This window comes from Pelodiscus sinensis, chromosome 25 (assembly GCF_049634645.1).
Source record: "Pelodiscus sinensis isolate JC-2024 chromosome 25, ASM4963464v1, whole genome shotgun sequence".
NCBI lineage: Eukaryota > Metazoa > Chordata > Testudines > Trionychidae > Pelodiscus > Pelodiscus sinensis.
In genome coordinates, this window is record NC_134735.1 from 17,834,638 (window position 1) to 17,845,742 (window position 11,105).

The 11,105-nt window shown below is 62.4% G+C and overlaps 1 non-coding gene across 1 annotated transcript; it reads left to right on the forward strand.

The window, feature by feature from the left end:
- The first annotated feature begins 320 nt into the window (after positions 1–320).
- TRNAN-GUU (transfer RNA asparagine (anticodon GUU)) lies at positions 321–394 on the forward strand. Its single transcript has one exon. It is a non-coding gene; the product is annotated as a tRNA-Asn (tRNA).
- Positions 395–11,105: the final 10,711 nt, after the last annotated feature.

Genomic DNA, 11,105 nt, shown 5'->3' on the forward strand with positions numbered 1-11,105 from the left:
GGACAGAAGAGGAGGCCTCCGTGCCTCCCACACAGGAAGCAGGGGGCTGCCGAGAGCTTCCCCACAGGCGGCATCCTGGCCTGGCCTTTAGCTACTTGCAGCCTGGAGTGAAGGCGCGGAGTCAAAAAAGGCCGGCCCACACGTAGCAGAGGATGGTTTCGATCCATCAACCTCTGGGTTATGGGCCCAGCACGCTTCCGCTGCGCCACTCTGCTCCCTTGGGGCTAGACTGCCCGCAATCCACTCTAGCACCTGGGCTGCACTGGCACGGCCAGGCAGAGGAGCAGGCTGCTAGGCAGCGTTTCGGAAAGCCCTTCGCGGTCTCTGTGGCGCAATGGGTCAGCGCGTTCGGCTGTTAACCGAAAGGATGGTGGTTCGAGCCCACCCAGGGACGTGGCTACGCTCGGCCTCCTGGCGCTTGCTAGCGGGCTCCCTTTTGCCACCTCCAAGCCATCCCTCTCGGCCTCCGTGAGGTCACCTTGTGGCCGGCAAGGTTCAGGGGCCGTGCCGTGCCACAGGAGCCCGTCTCCCAGCAACCGCGCCGGGGCCTCGGCCTCAGGGCTTAAGCCCCGAGCCCAAGCGCAAAAGCTCCAGCCGGGCAGGTGTCGTTCCCCTCCCGCCTCTACGCCAGCTGAGAGGGAGAAACGCACGAGCCGCGCGGGTTCTTAGCCGCCTCCCTCCTGCGGGCCTGTTTGCTGCGCAGACCTCTGGGCCTGTCTCATGCCTCCCCTGGGAAGCGTGGCCGCGCGAACTGAGCCCCAGTCGCAGCTCCCGAGGTTTCCTGTGCAGCCTTGGACTTGCATGGCTGCCATGGTTTCTCTTTGGAAGGGACTCGGTCCCGCTTGGACAGGCGACTCGCCCGTGTGACTCCAAACGCCATCTTGTGGCTGTCTTTTTCCCCCACAGCCAGAACACCAGGATTCGCCTCCCACGGCAGAAGATGCAAAAGGCCCTGGAAGGAAAGCCCTCCTGCTTTTTTACCTCGGGAGGATGTGGGCTACCAACCGAAGCTCTGAGCCAAGGACTGAAGGACCCGTCCAAGCCGTGGCCGTACTCCCGAGACTTGACCGAAGCCAGCTCTCTCTTCCATGACTGCTGCAAGCCTCAACCGAGAACGTGGCGAGTGCTCCCACAATTCCCTCTCCCCCTTTCCATTGAGGATTCTGAAGGACCGTCAGCTGGTGATTTTTGGCTCTGACTGTAAGGGATGAATTGAGCCGGGAACGTAGCTGGTCCTCTTGGGCTGGGCAGAAGCTTTTGATGGGATGAGATGGGTTTTGGTCAGCCGGCGTGTGCCTAAAGAGCGTGGGTGGTGGCGATGCGGGAGAAGCGGCGCGTCGGAGGGAATTGCTCGCGTGTCCTGTTGTTGAGCAGTATGGCGAAGGCAGAAGTTCTCTCTGTGAGGGGTTTGGCTGTGCCTCGGAGTAGTAGAGCAAGGCCAGTGTTGATGCTGTGGCAGCTCTTTGTCTAGGCCTGAATGAAGGCTCTGGGTAGCGTGGTCCAGAAGTGCTTTGTTCCACGAGCGTCTGGAGAGCCTCCCTGGCGCGCTCCCTGAGCGGGTCCCGGCGGCCCTTGTGGGTGGGAAAAGGGCAGGAGGAAGCCCTGTTGCCTGAGGACAGAAGAGGAGGCCTCCGTGCCTCCCACACAGGAAGCGGGGGGCTGCCGAGGGATTCCCCGCAGGCGGAATCCTGGCCTGGCCTTTAGCTACTTGCAGCCTGGAGTGAAGGCGCGGAGTCAAAAGAGGCCGGCCCACACGTAGCAGAGGATGGTTTCAATCCATCGACCTCTGGGTTATGGGCCCAGCACGCTTCCGCTGCGCCACTCTGCTCTCTTGGGGCTAGACTGCCCGCAATCCACTCTAGCACCTGGGCTGCACTGGCACGGCCAGGCAGAGGAGCAGGCTGCTAGGCAGCGTTTCGGAAACCTCTTCGAGGGCTCTGTGGCGCAATGGGTCAGCGCGTTCGGCTGTTAACCGAAAGGATGGTGGTTCGAGCCCACCCAGGGACGTGGCAACGCTCGGCCTCCTGGCGCTTGCTAGCAGGCTCCCTTTTGCCACCTCCAAGCCATCCCTCTCGGCCTCGGTGAGGTCACCTTGTGGCCGGCAAGGTTCAGGGGCCGTGCCGTGCCACAGGAGCCCGTCTCCCAGCAACCGCGCCGGGGCCTCGGCCTCAGGGCTTAAGCCCCGAGCCCAAGCGCGAAAGCTCCAGCCGGGCAGGTGTCGTTCCCCTCCCGCCTCTACGCCAGCTGAGAGGGAGAAACGCACGAGCCGCGCGGGTTCTTAGCCGCCTCCCTCCTGCGGGCCTGTTTGCTGCGCAGACCTCCGGGCCTGTCTCATGCCTCCCCTGGGAAGCGTGGCCGCGCGAACTGAGCCCCAGTCGCAGCTCCCGAGGTTTCCTGTGCAGCCTTGGACTTGCATGGCTGCCATGGTTTCTCTTTGGAAGGGACTCGGTCCCGCTTGGACAGGCGACTCGCCCGTGTGACTCCAAACGCCATCTTGTGGCTGTCTTTTTCCCCCACAGCCAGAACACCAGGATTCGCCTCCCACGGCAGAAGATGCAAAAGGCCCTGGAAGGAAAGCCCTCCTGCTTTTTTACCTCGGGAGGATGTGGGCTACCAACCGAAGCTCTGAGCCAAGGACTGAAGGACCCGTCCAAGCCGTGGCCGTACTCCCGAGACTTGACCGAAGCCAGCTCTCTCTTCCATGACTGCTGCAAGCCTCAACCGAGAACGTGGCGAGTGCTCCCACAATTCCCTCTCCCCCTTTCCACTGAGGATTCTGAAGGACCGTCAGCTGGTGATTTTTGGCTCTGACTGTAAGGGATGAATTGAGCCGGGAACGTAGCTGGTCCTCTTGGGCTGGGCAGAAGCTTTTGATGGGATGAGATGGGTTTTGGTCAGCCGGCGTGTGCCTAAAGAGCGTGGGTGGTGGCGATGCGGGAGAAGCGGCGCGTCGGAGGGAATTGCTCGCGTGTCCTGTTGTTGAGCAGTATGGCGAAGGCAGAAGTTCTCTTTGTGAGGGGTTTGGCGTGCCTGGGAGTAGTAGAGCAAGGCCAGTGTTGATGCTGTGGCAGCTCTTTGTCTAGGCGTTTTGTCTAGGCCTGAATGAAGGCTCTGGGTAGCGTGGTCCAGAAGTGCTTTGTTCCACGAGCGTCTGGAGAGCCTCCCTGGCGCGCTCCCTGAGCGGGTCCCGGCGGCCCTTGTGGGTGGGAAAAGGGCAGGAGGAAGCCCTGTTGCCTGAGGACAGAAGAGGAGGCCTCCGTGCCTCCCACACAGGAAGCGGGGGGCTGCCGAGAGCTTCCCCGCAGGCGGCATCCTGGCCTGGCCTTTAGCTACTTGCAGCCTGGAGTGAAGGCGCGGAGTCAAAAGAGGCCGGCCCACACGTAGCAGAGGATGGTTTCGATCCATCAACCTCTGGGTTATGGGCCCAGCACGCTTCCGCTGCGCCACTCTGCTCCCTTGGGGCTAGATTGCCCGCAATCCACTCTAGCACCTGGGCTGCACTGGCACGGCCAGGCAGAGGAGCAGGCTGCTAGGCAGCGTTTCGGAAAGCCCTTCGAGGTCTCTGTGGTGCAATGGGTCAGCGCGTTCGGCTGTTAACCGAAAGGATGGTGATTCGAGCCCACCCGGGGACGTGGCTACGCTCGGCCTCCTGGCGCTTGCTAGCGGGCTCCCTTTTGCCACCTCCAAGCCATCCCTCTCGGCCTCGGTGAGGTCACCTTGTGGCCGGCAAGGTTCAGGGGCCGTGCCGTGCCACGGGAGCCCGTCTCCCAGCAACCGCGCCGGGGCCTCGGCCTCAGGGCTTAAGCCCCGAGCCCAAGCGCGAAAGCTCCAGCCGGGCAGGTGTCGTTCCCCTCCCGCCTCTACGCCAGCTGAGAGGGAGAAACGCACGAGCCGCGCGGGTTCTTAGCCGCCTCCCTCCTGCGGGCCTGTTTGCTGCGCAGACCTCTGGGCCTGTCTCATGCCTCCCCTGGGAAGCGTGGCCGCGCGAACTGAGCCCCAGTCGCAGCTCCTGAGGTTTCCTGTGCAGCCTTGGACTTGCATGGCTGCCATGGTTTCTCTTTGGAAGGGACTCGGTCCCGCTTGGACAGGCGACTCGCCCGTGTGACTCCAAACGCCATCTTGTGGCTGTCTTTTTCCCCCACAGCCAGAACACCAGGATTCGCCTCCCACGGCAGAAGATGCAAAAGGCCCTGGAAGGAAAGCCCTCCTGCTTTTTTACCTCGGGAGGATGTGGGCTACCAACCGAAGCTCTGAGCCAAGGACTGAAGGACCCGTCCAAGCCGTGGCCGTACTCCCGAGACTTGACCGAAGCCAGCTCTCTCTTCCATGACTGCTGCAAGCCTCAACCGAGAACGTGGCGAGTGCTGCCCGTGCTCCCACAATTCCCTCTCCCCCTTTCCATTGAGGATTCTGAAGGACCGTCAGCTGGTGATTTTTGGCTCTGACTGTAAGGGATGAATTGAGCCGGGAACGTAGCTGGTCCTCTTGGGCTGGGCAGAAGCTTTTGATGGGATGAGATGGGTTTTGGTCAGCCGGCGTGTGCCTAAAGAGCGTGGGTGGTGGCGATGCGGGAGAAGCGGCGCGTCGGAGGGAATTGCTCGCGTGTCCTGTTGTTGAGCAGTATGGCGAAGGCAGAAGTTCTCTTTGTGAGGGGTTTGGCGTGCCTGGGAGTAGTAGAGCAAGGCCAGTGTTGATGCTGTGGCAGCTCTTTGTCTAGGCGTTTTGTCTAGGCCTGAATGAAGGCTCTGGGTAGCGTGGTCCAGAAGTGCTTTGTTCCACGAGCGTCTGGAGAGCCTCCCTGGCGCGCTCCCTGAGCGGGTCCCGGCGGCCCTTGTGGGTGGGAAAAGGGCAGGAGGAAGCCCTGTTGCCTGAGGACAGAAGAGGAGGCCTCCGTGCCTCCCACACAGGAAGCGGGGGGCTGCCGAGAGCTTCCCCGCAGGCGGCATCCTGGCCTGGCCTTTAGCTACTTGCAGCCTGGAGTGAAGGCGCGGAGTCAAAAGAGGCCGGCCCACACATAGCACAGGATGGTTTCGATCCATCGAGCTCTGGGTTATGGGCCCAGCACGCTTCCGCTGCGCCACTCTGCTCCCTTTGGGCTAGACTGCCCGCAATCCACTCTAGCACCTGGGCTGCACTGGCACGGCCAGGCAGAGGAGCAGGCTGCTAGGCAGCGTTTCGGACAGCCCTTAGAGGTCTCTGTGGCGCAATGGGTCAGCGCGTTCGGCTGTTAACCGAAAGGATGGTGGTTTGAGCCCACCCGGGGACGTGGCTACGCTCGGCCTTCTGGCGCTTGCTAGCGGGCTCCCTTTTGCCACCTCCAAGCCATCCCTCTCGGCCTCGGTGAGGTCACCTTGTGGCCGGCAAGGTTCAGGGGCCGTGCCGTGCCACGGGAGCCCGTCTCCCAGCAACCGCGCCGGGGCCTCGGCCTCGGGGCTTAAGCCCCGAGCCCAAGCGCGAAAGCTCCAGCCGGGCAGGTGTCGTTCCCCTCCCGCCTCTACGCCAGCTGAGAGGGAGAAACGCACGAGCCGCGCGGGTTCTTAGCCGCCTCCCTCCTGCGGGCCTGTTTGCTGCGCAGACCTCTGGGCCTGTCTCATGCCTCCCCTGGGAAGCGTGGCCGCGCGAACTGAGCCCCAGTCGCAGCTCCTGAGGTTTCCTGTGCAGCCTTGGACTTGCATGGCTGCCATGGTTTCTCTTTGGAAGGGACTCGGTCCCGCTTGGACAGGCGACTCGCCCGTGTGACTCCAAACGCCGTCTTGTGGCTGTCTTTTTCCCCCACAGCCAGAACACCAGGATTCGCCTGCTCCTGGGTGGCCTGTGTCCCTTTCGGGCCATGGCGGCCGCTATGCGCCCGTAGACGGCCACGTTCCTCCTCCTAGTACAGAGATCATGGACGCTGGGGCCCTGCCCCCAAACCTCAATGAGGTCCATGACCTCCACACTAGACCAGGAGGGTGCGCGCCATCTACGGCCCCTGGCTGGCCCCTGGGTGCTGGGGGACTGGGCGGGGGGACGGCTCGCTGGCACTGGCTGCCTGGCTCATCCTGCAGCCCCTGGTTCGGGGCAGAGACTGCTGGCAGGGCTGGCTCTGGCAAGTGCCGTCTGGCCAGAGTCTACCCCTTTGAGGGCCCCACGGCTGGGGAGAGGAGAGGAGTTTTCCTGGTTTGGCCCAGAGCAGCCACCAGGGGAACCTGGGGAGGGCTGGCCTCCAGCTACTTCGAATTAAGTGGCTACACAGCCCTTAATTCCAACTACTGAATTCGAATTTGGCGTTACTCCTGGTAGAATGAAGTTTACCTAGTACGAATTAAGTCCAAACTAGCGGTTTGTATGTGTAGCACCTATGAAAGTTAATTCCAACTAACGGCTGTTAGTTCGAATTAACTTTGTAGTGTAGACATACCCATAGTTCCTATACAACTAGCAGCTAATGGGTAGTCTCCAGTAGTTTAAATCTTGGGGCATTTGGAAAAGGAGGGGGAGCTACATGTGTGCGGGGTGTATTGTTGCCCTCTGCTGGATGGACTGTAAATGCTTTATGTATGTATCATATGCCCTATAGTGCTAACAGTTAATGGAGATTCTCCTCTAGCTCACACCTGGCATTTTCTAAAGTAATATATGTGTGTGTATGTGCGAGAGAGAGCAAGAGCCTGGGGGCTCCCTCATGTCTCCTCCCCATCCTGATCTGCTTGGCTTAAGTGCAGGAAAGAAGAAGTAGTGAGCTTTGTGTATTTGACATCAGGTGGAAGCAGGGGAATGGAGGAGTAGTGGGAACAAGAGCACTTGGCTTCTTTTCCTGCAGACCGAGAGGGGTGGGGACTGGCTTGAGCTATATAAATCAGATGCCGCTCCATGCCTCAGTTTCCCCCTTCATACAATGCCGATGACACAGAGAATGTTTGTAAAGTGCCTTGTTGTTAGCCCATGGGGCAGAGGGGGAAACTCGGTCTCAGAAGCAGACTGGGGGGAGGTAAAACCCTACCTAGGCAGCGCTGGTTCCACTACGTCACGCTGCCAGACCGGTCTGAGTGGGTCCCTCTCTTGGCTGCTCCTCCCCCCAGGAGGAGTGGGTTCCTCTCCATCGGCTGCAGGAACCAGCATTTCAAGGTCTTTGCCAATGGGCAGCCGTTCTGCAATTCAGCTCTGCCGCGGCTTCCAGCAGATCGATACACTGGAGATCGATGGTGCCGTGGTCGGGTCCTGTGCCCAGTTGTGAGCCCGACCGGTGCCGCTGCCCAGACGGAGATGAGTGGCACACACACGACACCCCCCTACGGCCGCCCTCGCAGACCCAATAAACCTCTCCCTTTCGCAGAACGACTCTTCTCCTGCGTGGTTCTGGGGCTACTTGTGTGTGTGTCCTAGACCCCCTTTCTGCTCAGCGCAGATAGAGACTCCTCTGCAGGTAGAGCTGAGTGCGACGCCTGCACTGGGATGGCGTATTGGGATAATGTACTGACAGCTCCTCTGCGCCACCCCTCCTCTTCCTGCCGCTGCAACATCAAATTAACCTTCCTGGTCTGCCCCCGTCCTCCCTCCGGTACCAGGAGACCCCACGCATGATGGGAGGGGCTGCAAACTGGGGAGCAGGCTACTGCAGGGCTGAGGGCAGCAAACCAGCCCCCAGAGCCCTGCAGGGCCTGGCCACGGGGAAGGGGAACTGATGTGAGCAGCATTTAGACCTGGGGGGGGGCTGTGGGGAGGAGGACAACGGAGCCACGAGCAGGACAGGGGGTGAGCCAGCACCAGTGAGTCTCAGGGGGTATGTCTACACTACCCCGCTAGTTCGAACTAAAATCGGGCTCCATGCTCAGCTGTGAGTCCGAGTCCCATAGACAAAAGCGCCCCAGGGCAGTGGTGGAGTCTCCACATGTCAATGGGTCTAGTGCAGGCCAGAGGCCTTGCTGGGATGCGCTAGGGCAAAGCCCAGGGCTGGGGCCGGACGGGAGCCCGTGAGAGGCAGCGGGGCGAGTGGGAGGCTCTAACTCTTGCTCCTGGCCAGGAAGTCCAGTGCTGGGTGACACCAAGGCCACGTCTGCACTGCAGGCATTTTGCTCAAGAACAGCTGTTCTTGTGCAAAAACTTGTGGCGCGTCTACACTGCACGTGAATTCTTGTGCAAGTAAATTTGCAGTAAAGCATCAGAAAAGAGGGCTTCTTGCACAGGAGTTATTCCTCTCCCCACGAGGAATAAGCCCCTTTTGTGCAAGAGCTGTTGTGCAAGAAGGCAGCGTGGACGGGCACCAGGGGCTTCTTGAGCAAGACACTTTTATGGCTAAAATGGTCATCAGAGCTTTCTTGCACGAGAAAGCGTTCACAATGCCATGGACACTCTTGTGCAAAAGCACATGGCAGGGTGGAGGTGCTCTTGCACGAGACCTTTTGCGCAAGAACTCCGGTGTGAAACAGTTCTTGTGCAAGAAGTCTGCAGTGTAGGGCAGGGAGCAGCCTATGGGGCTACTGGAGCTGCTGGCTGCAGGATGCCCAGTCAGGGAGTGGGGGGGACCCCTAGGAATGGCTCCAACTTCCCAGAGGGGTGGCCAGAGGCAGGACATTTGCCTGGCAGGGTGAGGTGGGGGGGGCAGTGACCTCACAGGGGCTTTGGGCAGCCCTCAGCAGATCAGGCAAAGGGCAGGTGGGGAGGTGGTGACCTCACAGAGGAACCCACATCTCAGGCTGAGAAAAGGGGGGGGCGGGTCCAGGGGACTTTGGAGACCCCCGGTTGCTTTAGCTCTGGTGCGTCTCCTGCTCACAGTTGCTTTGTCCTCTGTGAGTTCCACATCCGGACAGCGTTTTGCAGAAGGTAAGAGCCCCCAGGGGTTTGGATCCCGCCCGGGGCCGGCTGGGTTCCAGGCAGGCCCAGCCCTCGGTCAAGGGCCAGAAGGTGATTCCTCACCTGGGCTGTGTCCTTAGCGCCACTGGGGCTTTCTCCTGGTTGGTTTCCCTTTTCCTCCATCCCGCCCACATTTCTGCTCTGTTCTTGCCTCTTCTGTGACCTTCCCCTGCTGCCCCCCCAGCTTGTGACCCAACAGACTAGCTGAAGGAGGGGAGGTGGTTTGCAGGAGCCGTGGGGCGGGGGATGCAGCCCCCATTGTGGGGACTGGGGAGGTGGGGCTGGACCAGGTCTATGCCGGTGTCTTTGGGGAGAACGCTCCACCCCCCCCCCCCACACCTTAGACTCTCCCCTGATTGGCCGAGCAGGGGCTGTTGATGGGCAGGAGACTCAGGTCCTTGCAGTGCCTGTGCAAGACCGAGCCGATAAGCAAGGGGCCATTTGGGGGCTGGGGGCAGTCGCTCTGGGGAGCTGGAACCCCTGGATTTCGCTCTGCAGGCTGCGCCCCAAGCTCCCCTTTGCTCCCCTCATTTGCAGCATGGCCAAACACATCAGGCTGTGGTTCCGGAAAGCCCTGAAGATGGCCCCAGGGCCGGTGGGAAGCAGCTCCTCCGTCCCCGCGGGTGGGGAAGCTGAATCCCACCAGCTCGGGGCGACTCGCCCACCGGCCAGGCCCCTCCGGACCTGGCTCCAGAGGCGGCTGGGAAGGCGGGACCCAGCCCAGCGGGGCAGCCGGGTAGGGTGGCTCTGGGGCCTCCTCTGTGGAGAGAAACACCTGCCCCAGGAGCCCAGCCCCCATTACCACCAGGGGGCATCGCCCTGTCCGGCCCCCGGGGACCTGCCAGTCTCCGGGAGCCCCCAGCCTCTCCGCACCAGCCCCTGCAGCTGTGGGTCCAGCTCAGTGAGCAGCAGCGCCTGGGCCTCCAGCTGCAGCCGGGCCACCTCCTGCAGCCGCTCAGACCCAGGTGAGGGGCCGTGAACATGCTGGGCCCAGGGGCTCACCCAGTACACGGGGGGGCAGCCCCAGTGTCTGCCCCGCAGCCAGGGCAATGGATGGGGGCGGGAGCTGCTGCTTGGCTCTCTTGTTCCTGGCGGGGGCTCTGCTGAGGGCGTTGGCAGATGTGAGGGTGGAAGGGGGATGGGTCCCTGCGAGGGGCGTGTGGGGCCCAAGCTGCCCTGGGTCCCTGACATGGGGGCGCGTGACCCCTGCTGGCCGCTGGAGTCACCCTGGTCCCTTCCCTCCCGCACAGAGCCCCCCTGCGCCTCGGCGGAGCTCTGCCAGGAGCGGATGGACTCCCGGGTGGAGGAAGGGGCCATCTATGATATTGAAGAGCAGCTCCACACCCGGGACACGGTAGGAACCTTCTCCACACGGGGGGGACCCGAGATTGTCCGGCCCCTTCCCAGCACGTCCCCCCCTCCGGGAGGGGCTTGTCCCTGGGGATCCCCCTGGGGCCCCTTCTCCTGCATGACCTGGGCCCCCCAAGCTGAGGTCTCTTGTCATGCACCAGCTGGGCCCCCACAAGCCTGAGGAAGCAGTTGGGGGGGGAGTGTGGGTGCTTGGACAACCGGCAGCTCCCACCTCCACTCCTGGGAGGCCTGAGCCCTGCAGCTGTCCGTGGGGGGCAGGCAGGCCCCAGGCTCACAGACTCTCTCTGGGGTGCAGAGCCCAGCCGCCCTGCAGCGGTTCCTCCTGGCCGTCCCCCCCGCCTGCCTCGCCGCCCTCCAAAGGGGCGAGGACACCCTGGCGCCGCGCTGCTGCAAGGACACCATGATGGCCAGGATCGTGGTGAGCGAGTCGCGGCGGCCGGGAGGAGGGGAGGGGATACGTGGGGTGGACAGGGGTCTGCCTGGGCCATGGCGGCGGGTGGGGGTGCTGGAAATGGGTGGGCGGGGATGCTGGAGGAGGGAGGGACACAGAAATGGGGCAGGTCTGGGGTGCTGGACAGGGAGGGGGATTCGGAACAGGGAGGGGTCTCCCCGGGCCATGGGGGGGGGGAGCTGGAAGGTTAGCAGAGCGGGCTGCTGAGGATGCGCCTGGGGAGCAGGGAGGAGGAGGTTCAGAGGCTGGTCACCAGGGCAGTGAGGGGCAGGAGACGGCCTGGGGACAAGGATTGAGCTGGTCCCGGTTTGGGAGGGGGGTGCTGGGAGGGGCCCTGTGCCGGGCAGGGGGGCTACAGGCCAGCGGGAGGCAGTGGGGTTGGATCCTGCTGGGTGGGGGCGCTGGCCGTGTGAGCGTCTCTTGGGGGCCCCAGCCTCACACGCCCCTTTGT